The sequence below is a fragment of the Melanostigma gelatinosum genome (assembly GCF_949748355.1).
Source record: "Melanostigma gelatinosum genome assembly, chromosome: 19".
In the NCBI taxonomy this organism is placed as follows: domain Eukaryota; kingdom Metazoa; phylum Chordata; class Actinopteri; order Perciformes; family Zoarcidae; genus Melanostigma; species Melanostigma gelatinosum.
In genome coordinates this window covers 15,814,145-15,820,059 of record NC_136652.1, presented here as the reverse complement: position 1 = coordinate 15,820,059, position 5,915 = coordinate 15,814,145, and positions in this window count along the sequence as shown.

The following is a 5,915-nucleotide window of genomic DNA, read 5'->3' as shown; positions in this document are numbered from 1 at the left end:
CCTACATACATGCTGAATCTACTCTTTTTTTTTTTTTTCCTCACTCTGTCGCCTGGCTCAAGGACAGGTAAGGGTGCCTTTCTCCGCAGCTCGTCCCCGCCACCATGCAGTCTGTGGCTCTCTGTGATGGACAGCCCTGAGAAAAGCCAGTGTTCTTCTAAATGAATTGAGCGCCATCTATAGGCAGCCACGGTGACTGAGTGCCGGTACCTCTGCTGTCCAGAGAGAGAGAGAGCAGGAAAGAAGCAGATATATGCAATGACATACTGCACATTACTACCTGTGATACACATGACTCTTTGGGTTGTTCATCCCCCTCATCAGTCACGTCCGTCTTTCCCTCTCCTTTCACGTGGGGACTCAGACACAGAGGGGACAGCTGTGGGTTTTCTGAGGCCTCGCAACAGCTGCAAACCCCGCATGCCATTGCATCTGTTCAAGTATCGCAGCGTTATGGCTTGTATCTCAACTAAAGCAAGTTACATTACAGTTCATAGTGGGGTTCTTTCTGGCTTCACCCTATTAACCAGTGAGCAGATGGAAATTATATGGTGGGGTGTTAGGCCTGAAAATGGACTTGCAAGCATCTTGCTGTCTCAAGCACGCAGCTTAAAATGGGACAATTTAAATAGAGTCACATGAGAGAAATCAGGACTTGGTTGTAAATTCATTCGAGGCGGCACAATGAATACCATCAAGTCTTCTCTGAATCTTAAAGTTTATTATTTATTGGGATGATTTATTATGTCTGGGCGCCTCTGACGTTGTTACTTTGCCTTTGGAGGGAGCCAGACGTAACGAATGGAGCTCTCATTAGCATTTGACCTCCACATTATGCTTTGTTTACCTGCCTCTCCTCACCTCTATATCTCCTCAGACAAAATCAGGGCTTTCACAGAGTGTGACACAGTTTTGTTGCTGGGCGTTAAAGGTAAGTACCACATTTGCATTGCAAGATTTCTCAAACAACTTGAGCATGCAGAAACAAGGGGGTGGGGGGGGGGGTTGCTCTGCTCCTCTGGGACGTAGCCACTCCCAGACGCTGTCGCCGAGGCTCTGGAGCTCTGACAGCTGCTGAAATCCCCAGAGATGATCGAAAGAAGTATGAACTAAATTTACAGTAAAGAGTCACAAGCTCATCCTGTTATGTATGGATAGGAAGTTTTTCACCACTAATTGCTTATGGCAAGAAATGTCACGAATGAAGTCTACAATATAGAATGGACTTTAGTTGTGTGTATGTTCATGTTTGCAAACAGGTTCTTCACCAATGACAGTGGTGATCACACATCACGGTTGCAGAGATATTTAAAGAAATTGCATTAATGACATTTTAGTCTATGTAAATATTTGTCATGTCTGATGTTCATTCGTACAGAATAACCTCACCAGAAAAAGAAAAACACTTGATATGAGCTACAAGTAACATAAAATCAAATGGAAAAAAAGAAATGCAGCTGAAAAACGTCTGTATGAAAGATAAAGAAAAACATCATTACAATTGTAATTATATGCTCTGTGCAATATTACCATTTCCACGTTTCATGGGTAAGCAGGTCATGCATAGAGTACGTGTAAAGAAAATCATAGCCAACAAGTAATGCCGAACACCCACAAAAATACACCTGCCCTCACACACACACACACACACGATATTACCAGACCGCGGGGTGTGGCAGGTAGCTGTGTGTGCTGTGGTTAATTGCGCAACGAGAAACTCTTCTCTAATTTATTTCTCGCCTCTCCGTACAAGAGTGATCATGAAAACCCATTCATTTCACAGAACACAATTTTCATATTTAATGAGCATGACTCCAATACAATTACAGTAATTAGTCAAATCTCACTCACGGCCAATGGAGCTCGCCACCATTATTAGTGGATCGTATTAATGATGTTGCACATGTGGTGCTCATAGGGTAATTGAGGGCATGTGTGGGTATGGGAACAGGGGTACTGGGGATTGGAAAGCAGTGGTGGTGGCAGTCTGTTTTTTGTCTATACCGGACTTCATGTTACATGGAGGTCTGCTTAACTTTGAGATGTTTTAACATGGTGGCAGCCAGGCAGTGCTATTGATTTGAATACATGGTCAACTATAGTTTTGCCTTAAATAGGACAACGACACATACATTTAATTCACTGACACATTAGGTTGTTGTTTCATCAGCTGACCTGAAAGTGTGTATTTTACAAGCTGCTTTAAATAATTGCATATCGGTTCACAGCATCACTGCCGTGCACCGGACCCAGGAGGATCACAGGAAGGAAGACAAAAGGGAGACGCTGGAAAAAGAAGCCCATTTACTGTGAGTGATGATACTGCAGTGTCTGACATTTTGGAGGTTTTCTCCAGCTTCTCTTTCCAGACTGACCCTTATTAAACCTATGGGGCTGCGTCGTATCTGCAACCAGAGTATGCAGCAGGAAGTGACACACATCTCCCCCTGATATGGAAGAATTCACTGTGGGCACACTTTTTCTTCCAGTTGGTTTCTGCAGCTATGATGACAAGATTTTATAACGTGGACTTTGTGATACTATATTTAGAAATGTGATATATGATGCTAACATCTTTTAGAGAGGTAAACAAAAGGGAACGTACCAAACTTTATGAACACATCAGTCAAAATGACATCTTATGTTGTTTCATGGGCTTTGAACCAGTTAGTGTCATGACTTCATGGCCTCTTATCCAGTTAAGGTCAGCGTCACCGCTAAGTTAATGAGTGTAACGCCGTAAGAGAAAAAACCTCTATTAACACAACATAATTAGCGGAACATGGTGGAATTAGACAGCAGCAAAGACAGTGCTCTGGTCTTTTTATAATTAAACACGGGGAAAAGACAACAATTAATCCAGATCTTAAAAGCCCCAGTCTCATTGAAGTCAGAGAGGACATGCATTGTTTTTGAGAAAGCTCTTGAGACGAAGCTGCTGTTGTGTGAAGTTTGAATTACAGTTCAAAGACAAGAGCTGAAAGTGAGGGAGGTCATGACAACAATGTGACACATTCGTGGAGGCCAGAAGACTTAGCAGAAGGTGCCATGTTTGTTATAGAGGCCTGAATGACATCTATTGTAAATTTCACAGCACTATTTCTGCCTTTGGTGATCAGGAGGAAACATGAGGGCTTGGATCTTATGCGTTTACTTGGAACACATTTTCTGCACAGATTAGTATTCCATATGGCGGCCTATTGCTGCCACCGTGACAATAAGCAAACACAAAAACTGCATCTATTCTTGTTTAACAAAAATGGAAGACACGTTGGTATGTTGTCAATTTCAGAACCCATCGTCTATCAGTCTGAAGATGGGTACGCCTCTGGGGGCTCGGGGTTAATATTTCTGGGGTGCTGGTGTAGACATCGGATATCCCGGCCAAGACTTCCTTTTCCGTGTGCTGCTCATTGTTTGCAGTGTCATTGGCAACTTGAGTAGCGAGACGACATCTAAGACCGCATTGTTTCCCAAGTAGCCAGTTTACAAGCTAAACCAATAACAATCGAAATCATTGTCAGATGATAGTTGTTGGGATCCCAGAAAGGTCAAATTTTGGCCAATGCGTTGGTGAGCATGTAGCAGCTAAAGAGACAGATATTTCCCTCAGCAGTTGGTAGCGACCAAAATCAAGTTAAATATTGCACTTATAATCGGCAAGTGGCAAGACACACGAGCACAAATGAATGGTGTTGCATTTGCCATATCATAGCTTCATGAGGCAATAATATGTCAGTGCTATGACAGCCTGTTGTGCTGCCCTCAAGAGGCAAAAGAAAAAATAATGACATATTTAAATAATATAGTATAATATAATATAGCACTGACTTTACATTCTGAGTGATCCGTTCACCTGAAAGTGTTTCATTTGTTTGTGGAAATGACTTCTGCTCACACGGCCTTGCTCAGGACTCAGTCTCAGCGCTATCAGTGACGGGTTGTTGGAATGCATCTCAGTCTGAACCAACCGATTATTCTCTCCGCAGCATACTGGAGGGCAGGCCTTATTAGTGATGTGCTAATGTGACATTAATTGCTTTTACTTTTTCACTCCATTAAGAGGCTGCTATCTGTTTCAGGAGCCCGGCCAGATGGTTTATCGGCTCTCTGCTCTGGCAGCGGTGTTGCTAATAGACTGGAGCGCTGAGCAGTAAAATAACGACAGCAACAGGCGACCACGAGGAAATGCTCATAAATGAACGGCAAGTGTGGATATACAGAGCACCTGTGAGTGGGACAACTGATCAGAAATCTGTTTGCCAAAACTGATTTGGAGGGTACAAATGAAACCTCTGACCTCAAATGCATCAACTTTGTTTGTTTAGAGTATTTTTAAGCGTTTGTTGAAGCACAGTGACAAGTCTTCATTCAAAATATTGGCAGCCATTGACTATATGCTGAAAATAAGGCAGCCGCATTGAGCAGTAAAGCCAAGCGCAGGGTCAAATGCTAAATAAGAAGAAACTGGCACTACAGACGCCCAGGGGAATCCTCCTCCTCTGTGTCCTTATTCTCCTCCTTCTCCATCCTTTCTCTTCCATCCTCCTCGATGCCAGACCTCCGTGACCTAGGCCAAGATCAATAGCACAGTTTAAAGAGGATGGACTGTCTAAACAGAGACGATAGATCCTGCCGATGAGGATGCCTTGACCACTGATGGCCTCTGACTGGTGCGGTAGCATTTGATCAAGTCTAACATTGATGGTTGTCAATACATCTGGCAACAGAGAGGTTTGGACCCTGTCAGCGGGACATCAGGATGTGGAAATGTATCGGGGTTTGGTCCAAAGATGAGTGGTCAGTCGAGGATGAACGGGGCCATTAGGGACTGGAGTTGCAGGCAGTTATTGGCAAATGGGCATCCAATATCCTGTGAGTGTCCAGTGTGCAGATTCACCTTGTCCAGTCCAGAGTGGCTTAAGCACACATGCATCCTGTTAATACGTTTATTAGTGTCAAGAAGAGTTGACATGAATCACAACTGTTGCAACAATTTGATTGATTCATCAACAGAAAATAACTCAATAAATATTTAGTGATTTATCAAGCAAAATTGCTAAATAGTCTTTAGTTTCAGTTTCTCAACTATGAGGATTTACCGCTTTTTTATGTTTCATATCATTATTAATTAAATATCGTACTTTTTTTTCTCAAGGGAAGAAGGGAATAAAGCTATGATGGGAATGAGCAAGATTTATATGTTTTTTGAACGTGGAAACCAACCTATCTTACACTTTTGTATCCACCACATGAGCAGATATCATCTCACCATCGCAGTGAATATTTCTTAAGTGAAAACAAAAACATTACTCACCTACATTTACACGTGCATATCAAACCTTATATTTTGTAAATGCAGAGTGTGCTAGTCATAATTCTGCTTATCTCACATGTGTGACAGCTCACATTTTAGTATATAAACCAGCCCATTACCGCCTGTAAGTTATATGCAACAACACAATCTGTTGAACCTGGAGCCAGCCAGCTGCTCATATTAATCAAACAGCCCACTTCCCTTTACGACACAGAGCAAATCGTCATAAATGCTCTTATCTGCCTCTTGAATAGTGTGGACGTTACAATCAGATTCATGGTGGCATAAACTATTACATTTCATCTGTATCATATCTAACGATCACTTCTTTCTCATAAGCATCGTTTATAACTGCCGGACAGCTTGTTGCGTAATGAAATTCAAAGCAGTCTATCGGCTTGAGGGATCTCGGGCTCTGTTTACTTATATCTACATATATTTATGTGGATTTTGTTTTTCCACAACAGGCAAACAGGCATGATGAATGTATGGCTGCGGTCCCACTGGGACATGTGGCTCCCTGCAGAACTGATCTGTGGTCAGGCAACTTCCAGCTTTAGTCTGGAGAGCCTCAGTCTGCTTTGGTACAGCGGAGCCT